Consider the following 20889-nt stretch of genomic DNA (forward strand, 5'->3'; position numbering starts at 1 on the left):
TCCCACGGCTGCCCCCAAGCCCCACCCATCATGCTGGTGTGGTCAGGCTGCCAGCAGTGCTAGTGGCACCACAGGGAGATGCCAGTGATGTGGCCCTGACAATGTGTGGACCAGTTCCTACACGGAAGCCAGTCTGTTCACAGCTGGGACTGGCCAGCTGGGACAGGAAGAGCTCTGCAGTCAGGCAGACCTGAGGCTTGTTTCCACTTCTTCCTCTGGAGTTTACGTAAGCTCATTAATTTCCAGTTTCAGCTTCCTCATCTGTACAATGGGAGAGACAGCAGTGCCTCCCACTGCACATAGAAAGCTTAACAGGAAGAATTTAAAAGTCTGTGCTTAACAAGTGCTTGGACTCCCAGGACACGGGACCTAAGTACCTGTGTATAAGTGGGATTGCTGTGGATGAGTACCTTCTCCCAAAAATCGCCCTCAGTCACTCACACAGCCCTGCCAGCCCCAGCTCTCCAAGGTGCACAGGACTCTAGGAACAAGATAAACTCTCCCTGCGGTCAGGGTAACATCTGTTCCCATACACACACACACACACACACACACACACACACACACACACACACACACACATGACTCCTGAGGCCTTTACCTCTTTTATTTTCAACCTAGTAGTATCTTTAATAGCTAACCCTGGGTTTGCATGGCAAATGTTCCATAAATGCTTAATGAAAGAAAGAGAGCAGGGCGTGGTGGTGCACACCTGTAATCCCAGCATTCGGGAGGCTGAGGCAGGAGGATCACTGGGAGTTAGAGACCAGCCTGGGGTACATAGTGAGTTCCAGTTCAGTCTCAACTACATAGTGAGACCCTGTCTCAAAAAACCAAAAAAAAGAAAGAAAGAAAAAGAATGAATAAGGACCCCATTCTAATACAGACTGAGCCTACAGAAATCTAAAATTCAAAATGCTCCGAAATTTGATTTTTTTTTTTTTAGACAGTCTGGCTGACCTTAAAACCCGGGGTTCAAGTGATCCTCCTACTTCAGCCTCCTAAAAGCTGGGACTCTAGGTGTGGCTGACATAATGCTCAAAAAGTCAGGGATGTTCTCCTAGTAAAATCTATGCAAACATTCCCAAATCCAAACCTGGAAATCTGAAATGCTTATGGTCCCAAGCCTTTTGGATAAGCAATCCTTTTTTTCTCTTTTCCTTGGGTTAAACCACTTCTTTTGGATGACTTTTCCAACCAAGTCCACCCTGGGGGTGGATGGAAAGATGCTCCCAGAACTGGGAGTACGAAGCTCTCCTACCGTTGCTACTCTGTGGGCCACTGGGAAACCGGGGTCCCCCGAGTGCCTAGAGATCTGGGCATCAGTGGCCTGGGGAGAGCCTAGACATGCAGCACCAGGCTGTACAGCCCTGATCTCTACACATACAGTGTTGTCCCCTCGCCTCTCCTAGAGCAGAGTTCCACAGCTGAGAGTGAAGAGCCCAGGGCAAATGAAAAGGAGCAGGACAAACTCCATTCTACTCCCGTGTGTGTTTGCGGGGGCCTGGACACCAACTGGGGGAAAGGCCGCTCAACAAGACTTGAGGCTTTAAGCAACTCTCACAAAATGAGTCCAGGTGCAGGGCATGTGTGGCCCACAGAGTAAGTGCGGGTGTGAAGGACAGCAGGCCGCAGAGCAGCTGGGGGCCTGGCTTGGGAGTCCTGGGGGAGGAATCTGGGCCGCAGGCTACTGGGCTGGGGAGCATGGGTGAGGAAGGCCCCTTCTGTGATAAGGAAGAAACACCCTCCACAAGACCGGGAGGTTGCGGTGGCCGCCGGGCTGAAGCAGAGATCCCACGTGGAGGAGGCTGAGTTCCTAATCTGCCTTTCCTCCTGCTGCCCCTTCGGCGTGGCTATGGACACACCGGCCCATGCCTATGTTAAAAGGTGGTGGAAATACAAGAACAAGGTGACTGAGTGAAAGTGGCTACAGTGGCGCAATCAGTGCCACCATGGGAGGGCATCACCTTCATCAGAGCGGACTTGGAAACCCTGGATAAACTTAGGCCTCAGAATGGGGTCTGATTGTTCAAAACACAAGAGGAGGCGGCTGGGGTTGTGTTGTTTCTGAGTCGTGCCCTAAAATCACTTAGTCACACGTAGATTATAACACTATACTGACTGCGTTAGCCCACCTGTCTTAGGGGTTTGGGGCTCACTACGGAATAGGCCTAGGAAATATTTTTTAAAGTTGTTTTTAATAGCACTGGGGGTTGAACCTATTGAACTCAGGACCTCCTGCAGGCTAGGTGAACATCGGCCTTTTGCTGCCAAGGTTGGTCTCAGGTTTCTGATCCTGCTACCTCAGCCTCCAGAGTGGCTGGGTCTCAAGCATGTACCACCGTGCCCAGCTTGTTAAAATGTGTGTCCTAGAAGATCCCAAATTGTCTAAGGACGTCAGAATCACTGGGAGTTTTAAAAGCCAGGGTCAGCCCTGGCAGACCTAATGTGAAATTAATACTCTCACACAGTTCCTCAGATGGTTATGATAACTGCTCGGGTTTGGTGCCCTCCGAGGGAACCAGCTAGAAAGAAACTTTCCAGGCCTGATGCTCTAAAAGATGAAGGCAGGGCTGGGGATTTAGCTCAGTGGTTCTGCCACCTGCCTTGAAGCACAAGGTCCCAAGTTTGATCTCCGGGCCCAAAAAGAAAGATGAAGGCAGCCCCCAATCCCAGCTTCTTCCTTCAGAACAGTGTGCGCTGTGCTGGCCCCATGGCAAGCCTTGGGCATGGAAATGTGAGGCCTCTTTGGTTTGATTTTGCGCTCCCACAGATTGGGCTCAATGTCAACAGGGCATCTGAGTTAAGAAAAACAAGCCCTGACCCAAAGAAATCAGCCTCTCTGGCCACTGCTCTGCTAGCAGACTCCAGGCAGGGAGCAGTCAGCCGTGACACAGCCTTCGTGTTCACAGGGACGGCCTGGATGCGTCTACCCACGGAGCCCTCCTTCCCGGCGCCACTGGCTGTGGAGGCTGTAACTTTGCTGGTGGGTGAACTCCAGGGCAGCCTGGCCCTCAGCCCTCACCAAAAGCCTTCCTTCCACAAAAAAGCATTTCAGCTCTTATCCAAAAATAACACCGACTGCCATTTATATTCTAGTTGGTATCAAAGCAGACAGCGGTGTGCAAGGTCACAATCATTTTCATTATTTGCCTTTTCCACTCTCATTCTCTCACACATGCACACAGCTGAGTGCTATGAGAAAACTCGTAACAGATTGAGTGCAGAGCAGATAGGAGGTTCCACCTGCCTTTTATTAAGCTAGACATTCAAAAATGGCAGAAAAGTAAAATAGCTCCGCCCTCCCTTCGTCCCTCCCTCCCCCCCGTTTTGAGACAGGATCTCACTATGTAGTTCAGGCTGGTCTTGAACTCATTGTGTAGCCCAGGCTGGCCTCAAACTCTTGGTGATCCTCCTGCCTCAGCCTCCCAAGTGTAGGGATTATAGGCATGTGCCACCATGCTGGGCATAAGTAATTTTTCTAATCAAAAAGTGTGATGTTAACATGTAGTGCATTTGTTGTTGTAAGAAGTAAATACTTTTAAATTCGGGGTTTTTATTTTTACTTTTAAATTTTGGTGATACTGGGGATTGGACTCAAGGCCTTTACACTGAGCTGTACCCCCAAGCCCTTTTTATGTTTTATTTTGAGACATGTCTTGCTAAGTCACTAAGCTGCCCAGGCTGGACTTGAACTTTCCATCTTCCTGCCTCAGCCTCCCAGCGTGCTAGGTTTACAGGCACTCACCACCACAGCCAGCTTTGAATTTTAAGTTTCTTGATTGGTAAATATTGAGAGGTACAATCAACGTAAACAAACAAAAACTCTTTTTGAGGTCTTCAGTAATGTTTAAGAGTATAAAAGTTCCTGAGTTCTGGAAGTTTGAGAACCCTTTCGTCCCTTCTCCCCTTCCCAGAAAGAGGGAGAATGGATTCACGTGCCTGTGCCAGGAAATCTAGGCCTTGTGGGCAGCCGGAGACAGAGGGGACTAAGCATAGTACTGCCCTCAAGGAACTAGAGGTTTTCCTGTTTCAACGGCTCCTCAAGGAACTCCAAAGGTTTTGTAGGACATGAGGACACATCAGCAGCGAGACACCCACGAGGCCAGGTCACTTCTTGGAGGAAGGGACGACCTAGGTTATCAGTAGAAGTATTCGGCCAACCCTGCCGTCCTCCCTCCCTCGGGAGACTCCAGATTTCCGAGATCCGGGCCCCGCGCCCCCTGGTGGCGATCCCCTGCCTGCACAGTCTTCGTCACCAGGAGCTGCAGGACCAGAACACTTAAAAGACCTCAACCTGGGACCCCAGCCCTAGGCCTGTGACAGTGAGGACTGGTCCCGACCTTCTCTGCGTACGCTTTTCTCTTGATGACTAATTCCAGCCCCTGTACCCGCTCTTCACAGGGGCTAGGCATCCTTCTCCTGACCAGCCCCACTGGCACGTGATTCAGAGAATGCATCACAGTAGAACCAGTAGAATAGCCCCCCTCAGGGGACACATTCCAGAACCCCCGTGGATGAAAGTGGGAATAGCACCTATCGCTGTATGCACAAGTAAAGCCAAGGATAAGGGGATCATGGTGTGCGGCACAAGTAGAACCCAAGTCAGATTGGCGTCACGCCCGCCAAGCCTTGCTTCTTGATGAGCGTTATAGCAAATAATCTGACGTAGAAAGTGACACTGGCATTCGGCAGCTGATGAGTCATCTATCCAGGGGTCAAGTTCCTTGGCGAGGGGGCAACTGAGTCCCTACCCTCCGAACTTTGCTGACTTGGATTCCCTGGTGTCCTGCGGTGCTTTTCACCAGTTATATCTTCAACGTCCTAATGTGGGAGGCATCACCGCAAGCCCTGTGGGACTTCTGGCGGCTTAGGGCCCTCCTGCTATACACAGGATTCAAAGTCATCTCCTATAAAATCCCAGATCCCTCCAGGTGAATATGCAGATTGACACCTGGTGGCCTTCTCAATGCTGAACAAGCCCTGAAAATGAGAAATAAAACACCAGAGTTGTCTGCCTTTTAGTTAAACCCTAGAAACTTAGAGTGAAAATATCCTCAAACTGAACACCACTGAAGGACAGAGGGGAATTCAGAGACAATGAAGTCTCCCTGGGAGAATAGCATGTGTTTCTCTCTCAGTTGTGACTCAGAGTCCGCGAACAGGAACCTGCCTGCCCCATAAGCAAACGCAGCCATTTTAGCCCACAGTTTCCATAGCAACCACCAAAGGCCGTCCCCTTTGCGTCTCTGCAGATGGCCCTCCCGCTCCCACCCTTCACTTTCAGGCAGGACAGAGAACTGGATTTCTGTACAAAAACCATTTGCAAAGGTACTGTTTCCCTTCTTTCAATCCAGGTTTTAAGAAAGTACAACCAGGGCCAGGAATTTAGCTCAGTGGTTCCACAGCCTGCCTCACAAGCACAAGAACCCGAGTTCAATCCCTGGCACCAAAAAAAACAAGAAAAAAAAAAGAGAGAGAGAGTATAAACCATTTCTTTAATTTACACAGAAATGTCCCTGGTATCCCCCCCAAAAAAAAGTATTGTCAGGTACATGGGGTTTATTTCATTAGTCTTTTTACTTAGTTATGCATTCAATTTTTCTATAGTAGAGGCTCAGGACACAGCTCACTGGTAGACCACTTGCCTAGCATGCCCAAGGCTCTGGGTTCAATTCCCACCCCACCCAAAAAAGTAAAACAAAAAATAAAGGAACATTCAAAGCACATTTTTCTTTCAATATTTCTGAAGAAAATCTGGAATGAGGAAAGGTGATGAAATAAATACCATTTTCAACACTTGTAATGCGTAGATCATAAACCTCAGCCCTTATTTGGGGCATGGTGAGATGGCATAGCCTAAACTCTCATTTTAATGCACTTGAAGAATAATAATAAACCTTAAAGTATAGCAAAATATATGGATACAGGGGAAATAAAAGAAATCAATTTGTATTCTTGTCCTTCCACACCCCTTTGATTCTTTCTCCTGGCAACCCCCTCCCCCAGCTTTTCAAGAACTTCCACCATCAGGGGCCAGGGATTTAGCTCAGTGGTTCTTTCCACTGCCTGTCTCTCAAGCGCAAGGTTCAGAGTTCATTCCCCTGGTACCAAAGAAACAAAAACAACAAAAAAAGAACCTCCATAATGAAAAACATGGCAAATTGGAAAAGCAGCTGCTTTGGCCTAGAATTGGGGCTGCGCAAACTTTGTCCCTTGGGTCATCTCTGGCCCAGCACCTGATTTTGGATGACCAGCAAGTTAAGAATGGTTTTACCCCCCCGCCACCGTGGTGCTGGGGATGAACCTTGTGCTTGTTCCATAGGCACATTACCACTGAACTACATTACCTATCTCCCTGTGTGTGTGTGTGTGTGTGTGTGTGTGTTTTGGCGTACTGAAGATTGAAACCCTGGGTGATCTACTACTGGGCTATAATCACAGTCCTTTCTTCTTTTGTAAATTTTGGGTCTTTCTAAGTTGCCCAGGTTGGCCTCAAACTTGTGATGCTCCTGCCTCAGCTTTCTGAGTACCTGGGATTCGAGGTATGTTCCATCACACCCAGCCTGGTTTTTACATTTTTTTGACCGTTGAACAATGAGTAAATACGCAAAGAAGAAGACGTAACAGAGATGTCTAAATGCACTGGCTGGCGGGCCGCTCTCCACTGCAGGCTGGCGGAAGCCCTAGCGAAAGGTAGCTTTTTTTCCACCCTGGCAGCAACTGACAAGAGGCACAGCCTCAAAGTTGCCATGCCGACGGGGAATTCAGTTCTTAAAATAGTAGACTGTGCTCAGGCATTTTCAGGGTGGGTGGGTTCGCAGGAAGGGGGCTGGGGAGCTGGGGGGGGTGATAAACTAGTGAGTCAGACCCAACTGGCGACAGCTGGGCAGTACCAGGTGGGGAGGGGACAACTTGGAAAACAAGGTCTGAAAGAGATGTTTTCCATTTGAAGAGCAGGGACAGCTCAGTTTGCTAATGTGGTTTTGCAGCCCGGCCAGAGGAAATTCCCCTCCCCATTTCTCCCGCCTCCCTGAAGAGGACAGAAGCAGGAAGGCACCCACTGAGGGGCTGAGGGAACCAGTCTGTGGGCCACAGGGCCGCCTCAGAGCTGTGTCCTTCGGAGGCCTGGGGCAGTCAACATCGTCATCACGGTTGGATCAAAACGAAAGTAACCAGGAAAAACTCACTTTTAACCTAAGCAGACCGATCCATCCACAGTAGTCCTTCAGGACTCTCCTGTCACCCTCCATTGAATCCTCAGTGCCTCAGAGGTGAGCTAAGCACATCAATTTTTTTTTATTGTGGTAAAATATACACAACACAAAATTTACCATTTGAACTATTTTTTAAACTGAGCGATTTAGCAGCATTAAGTTTATTACACTGCTCTGCCACCGTGGGCATCATCACCATTCTCTAGAACTTTTGGATCATTTCAAACTTACACCTCCATCCAGCCCTGGCAACCACACTCTGCCTTCCATCTCTAGGAATCGGACTGATCTTGGGAGCTCGTATAAGTGAGCCGGCACTGTTTATCATTTTATGTCTAGTTTGTTTCACTTTACTACCTTCAAGGCTGTCCATGTGGCAGCATGGATCTGTTTTCTTTTCCTGTCTTCCCTCCCTCCTCCCTCTTCCTTCTCTCCCCTCTCCCCCCGCCTCCTTTCTTCCTGAGACAGGGTCTCGCTGTTTCCCAATCTGCTCTCAATCTCCTGAACTCAATCTTTCTTCCGCAGCCCCCTGAGTAGCTGGGCCTACAGGCAAAGCGTTCTCTCTTGCAGTACTTTATAAAATGTAATAAATGATTGTCCAGTCCACCAAGGATGGACATTGGGGCTGTCCCCCCACCCCACCCCGCTGGCCACCGAGAATAGTGCTGCTGTGAATATCAAGGCACAGGTCACGCTGTCAGTACTCAGGTACACTTCTAGAGAGAAGCGCTGGCGAGGTGAAACCCAGCCAGGTACAGAAGAGGCCAGAGCAGATTCCTGTCTTCTCATCCCAGCCACTGAGTCTCCCTTGAGGCCACAGCCTCTTGTCCCCTGTTCCCTCCCAAGCCCTGTGCTCCACATGCTCTCTGCTCTGGCTGCCCATTCCCCTGGGACCTCTGTGTGACCTCCCGTCATCAAGTATGCTGGGACCACTGGTTCGTTCACATTCTTCAAAGTGGAGCCTTATAGCAAAACTTCCTGTTTTTAATACTAATTGTATCTTCTAGTGTGATTTCAAGGTGCTGCTGTTGTTGTTGTTGTTATATCAGGGATCGAACTCAGGCCCTCGCAAGGCAGGCAGCAACACCACTGAGCCAAAATCCCGGGCTTCAATGGCTAGAGGACGCAGCGCAGGACATGCTCCTGGGAAGGTTTGGCGTGGCCATAGGGGAGTGGCCGCCGATGGCGTCCTTGGGCTGAAGGGCAGGAACCCTGTTTCCCTGCTTGGCCGGCCATGCTCCTTGTCTCCAGAAGTGCTGCACTTGGTGTGGTCAAAGGGAGTTGGTGGGCTCTGGACAGAGCTGTGCACAGGGTGGGGTGGAGCAAGAGCACAGCGCTGTGGGCTCCAGCGTCACCCACCCCCTCTGCGGTTCAGGAGCCTCAGGAGCTGGGGCTTCCAGATCTCCTGGGGAGCTAGGGAGAAGGAAGACCTCCCGTGGGTACAGCCTCCTCTGAGGTGTGAAACAGATGTTTTCCATCTGAGGACCAGGGACAGCTCAGTTTCCTCACACAGTCTTGAGGCCTGGCCAGAGTAAATTCCTTTTTCCCCCTGCAGTACAGGAGATCGAACCTCCTTAAGAAGCAGGCGACTGAGAAGGAGCCAGCTTCCCTCCAGCTAAGGTGTGTGGCTCCTTCTCTTATCCCCCACTACAGAGCCATGTCATTTTGTTCTCCGAAATATCCTAGCATAGTGCTTGGGACCTCATGCTACCTATCAAAATCCCTATTTTTTTTGTTTTGTTACCGGGGATTGAACTCGGGACCTTGTGCTTGTGAAGCACGCAGCAGAATAAAATCCCTATTTGTTAAGAAGAGTCTTGTTAGGAGCCAAAGAAACCCAAAGTGTCCTCAGGATATGCAGAGGTTCAAGAGAGTTGCTGGGTGGTGCCGTTGAGTGGGAAAGTCTTGAAGTGTCTGAGTATCTGTGCAGCAAAGAGGAAATTGTCACTGCCCTCTGTGACTCACACACTGCTGGCTGCCAAGGAAGGACCAAGGTGGGCATCACTGAGCATAGGCAGAGGGATCCTAGAAGGAAGGGGACCTGTTTGGGGCTGGAGAATTGGGCTGACAGCAAAGGCCAAGGAAAGACTTCACAGCTCTTGGCTAGGTGTTCAGAGCATGACAGAGTGGTGTGGAAATACCTGCCCCTCTGAGGTGGGGCGGGGCCAGCACAGAAAGTAGGCCTGGAGCCAAGAAGGTGAGCAGGACTTTCCTGTCAGACCCAGAGTTGGGCTCTTTTCTTTGCTCTCTCTCCAACCCCCTTCCTCCTCCCCTCTTTCTCCTCCTCCTACTCCAGCTACTACTATTACTACTTCTTCTTCTTCAATCATCATCATCATCATCATCATCATCATCATCCTGGGGATTGAACCCAGGGCCTTCACACTGAGCTACATACCCAGCCCTTTCAACATTTTAAAATTTTGAGTCAGGATCTCACTAAACTGCTGAGTTGCCCAGACTGGGCTTGAAGTTGCAGTTCTCCTGCCTCACTCCTAGAACTCAGAGTTCTAGGCTTATAAGTGTGCACACTGTACCCCTCAGTGGGGTATGTCTTAGCTACTTTTCTTGTTGCTAAGACAAAATACCTGACAACCAATGTTAAAGGAGAAAAGGTTTATTTAGCTCACAGTTTGTAGAGGTTTCAGCCCATAATCATCTGGCTCCAAGGCAGGGTGGCATGCAGAAAGGCATTGCAGAGGAGAAACAATTCATGGCAGGCAGAAGGCAGCAAAAGCATCCAAACAGCAAGCAGCAACCCATGACAAGCCACTGACCCTCTTTCTGTCCTTTACATCTTATCCAGGCCACTTACACCCTTAACCCTAGCATCACATCCTTGATCCCAGCATCAAACACTCTAGATCCAGCCACCTCTGAGAAACCCCACCAATGACCGCATGAGGCTTTGGGGGAACATCTAGACACAAGCCATAACAGGCTGTTTTCTCATAGGTGATGGTTGGATGCCCAGAAGGGTTTTAATGTGGGGCATGACATGATTCTTTGGGTTGAGCTGGATGTGGTGGTGCACACCTATAATCCCAGCACTCAGGAAGCTGAAACAGGAGAATCAGTGAGTTCAGGGCCAATCTGGACTACATAATGAGTTCAAGCCAGCCTGAATTACATAGCAAGACTCTGTTAAAAATTTAAAAAAAAAGATTCTTTGTGCTAATTCCTCCCTTCTTTCATGCCTAGGAAGAGCACAGGGGGCAGGATGGGTGGACATCTTTAACATGTTTACTTCTAAAGAGCTCCTGATGCTGCTGACTTCTGGCTTACTGGAGTCCAAGAGGGGAAAAAAATGGGTTGAAAATGAGAACATATTCATGTGAAGGAGTGAAAAACAGCTGGAAGTACAACACTCATTTGGAGATGGAATGAATAAATGAGATAAAATCCTAAATAAATATAATGCATGCTACTAATTGTGTTTTAAAGGCTACCACCAGAGAACAGATAAAACGATGCTGTACTTCATTATTGGCTCCTGTAATTCTACGGTGTTTGCTGGCAAGCCCTATTAAAACACTGTAATTAAAGACCAGTTCTGGGTCCTGTAATTTAGAGCATTATCAAAATATGGGAAGTCATTGGAGGTAAGGCATGGAAACAAGCACTGCTTTCATGAGGTCCTTGTAGATTAAACAGAATGTGATTTTTTAAAGCTCAGCCTTCACACCACCTCTGCTAACAAGGTCAGTCCACATCAGTACCTTCCACTGACAGATGACAGTGATATTTTAATTATCCCAAAGGAGTGTGGATGGAGAATAAATCAGTTTGTTTCTTTAAAATGATTTTTAAAAATTGTGATCTAATTCTCAGAATATAAAATGATCACTCTAAAGTAGGTATGTAACTCAGTGATTTTCTAAGATGGTCACAATATTGCATACTCATCCCCACTACCTAATTTCAGAACATTTACATCCTCCCCCACACAAAAAAGTACCTATTAGCAGAGTCTGAGTCCATTCCTGGTATTATAACAAAACACCATAGACTGGGTAATTTCCAAATAAAAAAAGTATTTTCCATAATTCTGGGAGGGCTAAGACCAAGGTGCTAGCAGATCTGATGTCTGAAGAATACTCTGTCTCTGCATCCAAGATGGCACCTCACAAGGGAAGGGGAAATGAGATCTGGGGGCTCCTTTCAACCTCTTTTTCTCTCCCTGCAGCACTGGGGTTGAACCCAGGAGCCACTGAGCTATATCTCCAGCCCTTTTTATTTTATTCTGAGACAGAGTCTTGTTAATTTGCCAGACTGGCCTCAAACTTGCAATTCTCTTACCTCAGCATCTGGAGTAGCTGGGATTACAGACACACGTCACAACCGTCAGCCCCTCAGCCTTTAATTTCTTTTAAGTGCATAATCTCATTCATGAGGAAGGTGCTCTTATAATTTACACATACTCCATAGTCCCCTTACCTTATTGCTACTGAACTAGATATTAGGTTCCAACATAAAAGTTTTATTTATTTATTTTTTATGGTACCGGGGAAGGAACTTGGGTTGTTGTGCTTGCAAGGCAGGCACTGGAAACATTGAGCTAAATCTCTGGCTCCAACGTAAGAATTTTAGAAGGACACATACTTTGACCACAGCAAGCACTTAGCCCCATTCCCACAGTGGCATCCCTGGGTCTACTTTCTGTCTTTGTAGATTGGCTGTTTGGACATTTCGTAGAAGTGGAATCATCCTCTGTGTGGTCCAGCTGTACCCCATCTCATGTCTTCTAGGTCCCCCCATGCCACAGCATGTGTCAAGACTTCTTTTCTCTCCACTGTGGACTCTGGCATGGATACCCCTCATTGTGTTTTTCTGGCAATCTGCTGATGAACATTTAGTTTGTTTCCACTTTTTAGCTATTATAAGCAATGCTGCTATGAACATTCACATCTAAGTGTTTCTGCAGACACAGGCTTCCCGTCATCTCAGGCAGGTATGAAGGAGTGGAACTTCTGGGCTATATAACAACTCTCTGTGTATCCCTCTGAGGAGCTGCCAAACTGTTTTCCACAGTGGCAGCACCATTTTACACTCCCCAGAGGAACAGGGGCTCAAAATTTCCTATGTCTTCGCCAAGGGCAGAGAAGGGGAGATTGTTGTTCCTTGTGAACCAAAAGAAAACTTTCAAGGTAGCCATTGTGGGGCATCTAAAATCCCATCCAGCATGGCCAGCATGATAAAGGGGCTGTGAGGTAACCTCTGCACAAAGGAAATAAGAAGGCAAATTTCAGACTCCTGTGACTGGACATGGCAGAGGCCTGGAATGTGGAAATGCCCCAGCTTGAGAGCCTTTCTGAGGAACACCTAGTGCAGTCGAAAGTGTAAGAGTCAGATCTCCCACCTGCTTCCGGGGTGACCGCATGTCTGGAGACAAGGGCACCCCCTGTGCCTCTGCCCATTCTTCTTACAAGCAAGCAACCCTGTTAGTCTGCAGGTGAGGAAGTGTGGGGGTGAGGGGAAAGAAAAAAGGTGCCCACCTCTCTTCACCAGCAGCTGGGGTTGACGGCAGACTTGAAGCTCGGAGCTCTGTACAGCCCTGATATTCTACTGACAGGAGATGGTCACTGTGCTATCAAGGGGCTGCACGCTGTAAGGTGTTATTTCCGGACAGTGGCAGCACCATCCCCAACCCTGCAGAAGTTTCCATAGGGGCAGGCAAGGGCCTTCTTGATTGTTGTGCAGCACACCTGCTTACGATACCAGTCTCTCTTTTACACACACACACACACACATACACACATCCCACAAAAATAATTTTGTCTCTCACATTGTGCTATAAACTCCTTGACATCATGACTTATAACACCCTTCTCGCCCTTTTGGTGCCAACCACCATGCCTGGCACAGACACACAACAGCTATCTGCCCATTTATTCCTACATTTCAGCATGTATTGAGAACACATATTTCAAAGTAGCTAGAGAGTAGGACAGGAAATAGGTGTGCCTTTGGTCTTCCAGGACCTTGCTGTGTACGGGGGAGGTATAAGAGACGTTTCTGTAAAGCTTCATGCCACTGGTGGGTGGGGGGATAAATTCACAACCCCAGGGGGGCAGGCAGGCAATGCGAATAAGTGGAGCAGACTCTGACAGGGACACTGTGGGCAAGGAGAAGACAATAGGCATGGTGGTAGCTCTAGCAGAGCAGGACACAACCGTGTTCTTTGGCAGGGAGCAGCTGCTTTGTGTTGTGTTGTGAGACCCCAAACGAACTGCTGTCAGAGTGCCCACTTTTCCAAAAGGATTATGCAATCTGGATTTTCATGTGAAATGTCCAAACAACCTGTGTGGACGGGCTCAGTCCAAGAGGGGAGGCCCCGTGCGGGTCTTGGCTCTCTCCCTGGTGTTCCTGTGTGTAAGAGGTCTGCCACTAATCGTGAGCCACATTCTGCTGCCTTAGAAATTAATTAGTCAGGGATTTGGAGAAGCTTTAGACAAAGAACTTAGCTTTATTAAAATACTCTTTTGGCCCAAAGAAGAAATATTTTAAAAATCCCAACGCTAAGGGCTTAATCTGCTAAAATGCACAACAAATAAAATTAACACTCAGAAAAGAGCTTCTTCCTGTCCCAGAAGAGCCCTGTGGCCTCTATAATCTGATTATAGAGAAGCGGCCTTTTCTGCCAGGGATATGACAACAAGCCACAGACTTACCAGACCAAGTCACAGTTTGAGAGGAACGAGCTGGCAAGTAGCATTAACTGCAATTTCATTTCCTGAACAATAATGCCGTCAGCTGGGGATCTACTGCCAGCTTTCAGAGCTGTGCTTAGTGACAGCATGTGGGACTGTCCTTGGAGCCCCCTGCCTTGGTGCTGCTGGGACCACATGGCCCAGGTCTGGCTGTAAATGGTGCTGGAGAAATTCTGAAGGTCAACATGCGACTCAGACACAGAACGCCTTCTCCATGTCCTACGTCCTGGGCCAGGGACAGCCTAAGGAGTGAAGCTCCACATGAGGGTGGTGGGTGGCTGCCTGGAAGTACAAGTACAGCCACTCTTCTCATTACCATTAATTTTTTTTTTTTTTTTTTTTTGACAAGCTTTTACCAAATGGCAAAGTTTGTCACGATGGGCTGGAACTTTCCATCATCCTGCCTCAGCCTCTCAGAACACTGGGATAACGAGTGTACCACCACACCCAGCTCTCATCTACCTCTTGAAGTGTCACTTTAAACTTTCTAAGAATCCTAAGCATTTCTTGGAAAGAGGCCAGTTCTGCATCTCAAGGCCAATGGACAATGTCTCTCCTGCACTGCTTTTTCAGTTGCTGCCACAAGGTGGCGCGGTTGGAGACTGTTTTTGCGCAGGCCTGCACACCCTAACCTTAGGCTTTGGTTGATGTCGCTGGTGTACCTGCACGCGATGGTGCCACTTGCCAGGCTGAAGAAGGTCCAGGCCTGTGGATCAGCGAGGAGATTTTTACTGTGGCACAATTGTTGGATTGGCAGGGGAGGGGAGGATGCATGTAACCTGATTCCCTGAGTAGCCACTCTGAGCCATCAGTTTGGTTCCAATAATGACGCCATAATTTGCTAGAACTACAAAACTTTGGAGCTGAACTGTTAGGTCCTAGAACTCCTGGGCTAAGGGGAGAGGCAGTGGGCAGCGGTAAAGGACACAGATGTTACAGTCGGTTCTACCTTGCCTCAGATTTTGATCCTTTAATAGTTGTATGATTTGGGGAAAGTTATTTACTCTTCAGTTTCCTTATCTATAAAATAAGGGCAAAAGCACCTATTTCATAGGCTAGAAGGCTAAGCCAGGCAAAAAGCTTAGCATGATGTCTGACCAGCCATGGAACAGCCATGTTAGGTTTTTCATAAGGATGTCAGTTATTCTATTTTTAAAAATTAAAATAGACTTGTCACAATTTGAAAATTGCACTCAATGGATACATTTTCACTTGAAAATTTGGATAAGTTGGGTGTGCTGGATAAGGCTCTTGAGCTAATGCAATACATTGTGTGTGTGTGTGTGTGTGTGTGTGTGTGTGCATTTTTTGCATTGCCTGGGATCCATCCCCAGGGCCTCTCACATGCTAGGAAAGTGCTCTACCACAGCGCTACACCCACATCTCATATTTTATATTCTTATTGATCAAATACATAGAACAAAGTTTTTATTTTCAAGTCCTATTCAGGGATGGATGTGACGGAGAGAGATAAATGCTCAGCATCTGGTTTTTAGCTGTTGTGCTCATAGGCAACATAGATGCAGATGGCTTTAGAGAGGCGGCCAGCCCACACCCCCAGACCGAGTCCTGACATTAACTCTCTCAGCTTTACATTTCCACCACCCTCTCCACAGCAGGCCTCGCCTCCAGCTTCCCTGAAAACAGAAACTGTGACACAGAAACTGCCTCAAGTTACTGCTCCCAAACCTCATCTCTCCTGCAGCCAGCTCACCCTTTCCCTTCCCTTTGTCCACACAGATCAGTGTCCCTTCTGCCACTGAATCCAGGCCCTTCCACCTGGGTTCACAGTCCACTCCCTCCTCCCTTCTCAGGACCCTTGTAGTAGCCACGGTGCCAGATCATTGTATTTTCAATCTCTCTTTCTCCCGGCTTCTTCCGATTACATTGGAACAGGATTGCAATTCATTAAAAACTACAATAAGGACAAGTCAAGGACTTTCTTTCTCACTGTACTAAGTAGGAAGTGGGTTTGGCTGCTATAAAGACCCCCCAAAACTGAATCTATTTTGGATCGATGAACGTTGCCTTATTTCACATGTCAGTGTCCAGGCGTAAGCACCCTCAGCAGGTAGGTTGGCCCCGTGGGGACAGGGGGCTCAGCTTCTTCAGTTTCTTGGCCTCACTGTTCCTAGGGGGTAGCGGGGCTGCATAGCCTGTAACAAGTCACTCCAGCCAGCAGAATGGGAAAAGGGTGGTGGGGAAGAGCTGAGCCCCTACATATAGGGGTACGACTTCCACTACCACCCCAGTGGGTCAGATCTCAGCAACATGGCCATGGCTGGCTGCAGGAAGGATGGAAAGGGAACCCTTATTCTGGTACCCAGTTGCTACAGACAGGGGATTGGATACCAGGGTAGAACCATGCCACACCATTTCTACCCTAATTTTTCAAATGAGTTGTCCACATTCATGATCTGTTTCTTCTTTGTGTTTTTCATACAGGTGAAGGTTTTCAAAGATTTATTGCCTATGTCCATTCCTTGGCCATAGGACTCTTTAGGGGATGGGTGAACTACTCAAGAAGAGAATGCCTGGCAAGGTGAGGTCCAGGCAGCCAGGTCCAGCCATAGAGGGCACCATGTTGCCCAGGCTGCCCAGGAATGTGCTATGACCAGGAGGCCAAAAAGCTGGAGACCAAGAGAATTCACATCCTGTGTTGAGATACAAGAAGACACAGGGCTGGCTGGAGATGTAGATCAGTGATAGAGCCCTTGTCTAACATACAAGAGGCCCTGGGTCCAATCCCCAGTACTGAAAAAAAAGATACAAGATTCCTGGGTTGGCAACTAAGGGGGTTGGGAAGGACAGGGAGACAATGAGGGTGACTTTCAATTCTTGATCACTAGTTCTTTGTAGTTGTGTACGACAGGGTCTTTTTCATGAAGCACCAGCTGTGGGCAGCTGCTCAAAGGAGATACAGAGCAGAACAGAATTCTCTTCTTTGCATCAATTCCTGTCTGCCTAGAGCTGTTCATGCTTGTGGTGTTTATAAAGCAACACAGGCCCAGACAGTTGCAGATAACATTTGTGACATCTGGAAAGCACAGTGCTTAGGATCAGTGCAAAGCACAGACTAGGATTAATCAGGATAGTTTCTGAGTCACATTGTGTGGGATCAAATCCCACATCTTATACAAATGAACTCTATATTGGGGCAAGTGACTTAACACCTCTGTACCTAATTTATGAAGTGAGGATAACAAAAGCAGAAAAACCAATCTAGGCTATAACAATCAAAGGGAAGTTACAGGCTTATGTGAGTCAAAAGAGGTAACTGCAGGGCTCCAGCTTAGTTTGATCAAGGCCCTGACTCAGTATCTCTGAGATTTCCTTTTGATTTCCATGATTTTGATTGTGGTGGCACAGCAGGCAGGAACTGGGATCACGTTGGCACCCCACCTTCCGGGAAGGACTGTGGCACCCTGGCTGCCCTGCAGCAGTCCTGAGAGAAGCTCCCTTAGCTGGGGTGGAGAGATGGCCCCTGGCTCTTTGCCGTGGCCAGGGCTGCTGGTCCTCCGGAGGCCCTGTGTTCATCCCTGGAGCTAGGTAAGAAGGTGGCTTCCCCCAATGGCCTGAGAAGTCAAGGCTGCCGCGTAAGAGGAAGGGCAAACACCAGCTTGGCAGGCAGGCCAGAGGGAGGAAGGTGGCCGTGTACATGGTTTTGATCCAAGACCCTTCCCCCAGCAAGTATGGCCTTCTGGGTGTTCCAAGATCATCTTTAAAAAGCAAGCACAGAGCCAGTTTGTCCTAACTGGGGAAATTTTTACCATATTCATCAAGGAAAAGGCAGATCACAGCAACGCTCTAGACACACTGTGCCCAAAGCAGTGCATGTCACCCAGGTTTGCATGGGTCATGAAACACTTTCTCCAGTGCCACCATATGACTTCCACAGGCCCCAGTCACTTTGACTTCATGATCCCCTTCCTCCATAGAAAATACTAGAAATTATATTTTAATAATTATATAGATTTGGCTTTTGTTGTTTTGCTTTGTTTTTTTTTATGCTAGGGATCGAATCCAGCAGCTCTGCCATTGAGCTGCTTCCTTGACCCTTTTTATTTTTTATTTTAAGACAGGATCTTGTTAAGTGGCCCAGACTTTCATCAAACTCACAACCCTCCTGCTTCAGCCTCCTGAGTAGCTGAGATTACAAATGTGCACCACCACACCCAGCACTGAGCTGGTATCGTCAGGGTTCAGGACATGCTACTCCAAAGTATGGCACCTTGGCATTTGAGAAAACAGCAGAATTCATAAGGTCTCTCTTATCTCTTCCCTTCGCCTTCTGCCCTGGTGCAATTCTTACAAGAATTCTCTCTTCTACCCCTAAAGATCTGGCCAGAGATATTTCCCTATACATGGAAAAGAAGAAGGCTCGATCCCTGAAGACACATAAACATAAAGAAGAATCAGAACAAAATGGCCTTGCAACAAAAGTTCCCCAGGTAACCAGCCTTCGGTCAACTCCTTCATCCTCCAAACACACTTCTGCATGGCTGTGCATAAAAATCACCTTCCCTGAAGTCTTCCATGCCACCCACACTTACATTTAGTAAATCTTTTCTCTTATGGATTTGATTTTTATGACAGGTACCTCAGCCATAAACCTTGAGGCAGTGAGGAAATCTTTTCTGTCCTGTAGTATAAAGATGATTATATTAAAACATTGCCTTCAACCTAAAAGTTCTTTTTTCCCTTCTAGTTCAAAAAAGAAATTAAAGGGCTGGGGATTTAGCTCAGTGGCATCTTGCCTGCCTCGCAAGTGCAAGTTTGATCCCCTGTACAAAAAGAAAAAAAAAAAGGAAGAAATTAAAGCACGTTCGTGTGCCCCAGGAAGTACTGCGAGCTCCAGAACTAAGATGTATTATGTCCACGTTCCGACTCCCCATGGTGACCCTAATCATTATGTACTGCAAACATATACTAATAAAAATAAAAACAAAGTAAAATTTCGGTGCTTGAAACAATTTACCTCAAATCCATTCACACGTCCTACCTGCACCCGGTGTGACTGGGGTCTGTCTTCCTGTTGTCCTCACTCAGGGACCCAAGGGGCCTGACAGTGGCTGCCATCTTGGAACAGCAGTGGCAGACGAAGGAAAATGTGCCAGATCGCCACCTAGACTTGACCGGCGTCACCTCCGACCGCTTACTTTTGGCTTCCAGAATCCACTGAGGCAGCGCGGAGTGGTCCATCAGGCCGTGTTTCCAGAGGTGAAGACGAGTGCAGGGCAGCCTGACTGCACTCATTTTGATAGTTTTCCCCTTTTGCTTTAATTCTCACAGAACTTGTGCATGGTAACCCCTCGCTCCATTTGGTTGTAGAGGAGTACCCGGGTCACCTGTCACCCACCTGCCAGGCCGCTGGTGACACCTTGTGGTAAACCCGCGGCAAGCCAAGTCCGGAGCCCAGCGGGCGGCGGGGCGGGGACTCAAGGCTCCGCAGTGGGCAGGGGAGAGGAGGATTTCTCCTTGGAGCGCGGGGAGCTGTGCAGTGCAAAGAATGTGACCTCACTTTGTGCTCCCAGCCAGGGACACGGGACATCGGACGTGTAGCCGTCTACGTGACAGGAGACTGTCAAACAAAGTCGGGAAGTGTTGACCATGACGTCTAATGTCCATCGTAAAAGCTCAGGGGAAAAAACCAAGATGCAAAAGGTATAATTGCAGATGACAATTTTGAAGGAATCGGAATACATCTGTCCGCAAATTATATGAGCAAGAAAGAGTTCACTCCTTCCATCAATTTAATCCTGCCTCGGAGCTCTCACTCATCCCACTGAGAATTTACCCTCAGTTACTTCAGGGTTATCTAGTGCCACAGTTACTTCCGGTCCACAGAATTAAAACCCTGGAGTGCTTCGTGCTGTTGCAGATGCCGGGGGCTTGGCCGGGATATAAGAATCTCGGGGGCCCTGAGACTCGACCCTTAGAAGCACAGCCCGAACAGTCACCTGAAGTCTTGCCCCCTGCTCCTACTCCTCTCTCCTTTCTCTAACTCAGCTCTCTCCCTCCTCAAGTCCTTTCTCCTACCTGCTGCCTTCGGGATACCACCGGATTTAAATCACCGGATTTAAGTTTTCCAAAAGAAGTCTATTCGCTTCGCCAAAATACTGGAGTAGGAGGGTGCCAGCAACTGGAAACTAGGTGATGGGAAAGTTCTCCTGCAAACCGGGAATGCTGAGCTTTCAAGAACAGTGAGAGGGCTGGGGATCTAGCTCAGTGGCTCTGCCGCCTGCCTCGCAAGCACAAGGTCCTGAGTTGAATCCCTGGTACCAAAAAAGAAAAGAAAAAGTGAAATAATAAGTAAATGCAAGGAAAAAAACAAAAAAGAAATCACCAGGTACTAAGACCTCATCTTGCTTCAAGATCCAAGAAGCAATGGTAAATAAGAAACAGGCAAACCAGTGCAGCAATCTAAAAATAAAATGAAATAAAATAATTCAGAAGACTAATTTAGAATATACAAAAATGAAATAGGACTAAAATACTGGATAACAATAATATGAAAGATGGGAAGGTGACATCTGATTTAGTCTTTATTTGTGTGATTAGCTTAACGTGTCTTTTTTTTCAGTTTTAATTGAGTTTATTGGTACATTTTAGGGATACAGTACAGTTACATTCATTGTTGGGATCTTGTACCTCTACATGACAACTCTTGATTCTCATTTTTTCCCCTTACCTCTGCCCTCCCTTCACCCCCTCCTCCCCTCCCCATCTACAAACACTTTATTTTCATCTTTTCATTCTCTCACATTTTTTTCTTTTCCCTTTTTACTCTTCCCCTACCCATCCCACCTTCCCTACACCTTTAGCTCCTTTCTTCCCTTTTCTAAATGTCAGTAATCTTATTAGAATCTTATGCATTGTTGCAGATTATTAACACGAGGGAAACTATTCGGTATTTACACATGTGTGACTTATTTATTTCACTTAGGAGTATATCTTCAATA

The sequence above is a fragment of the Fukomys damarensis genome, unplaced genomic scaffold, assembly GCF_012274545.1.
Source record: "Fukomys damarensis isolate Sample0158 unplaced genomic scaffold, DMR_v1.0_HiC HiC_scaffold_2, whole genome shotgun sequence".
NCBI lineage: Eukaryota > Metazoa > Chordata > Mammalia > Rodentia > Bathyergidae > Fukomys > Fukomys damarensis.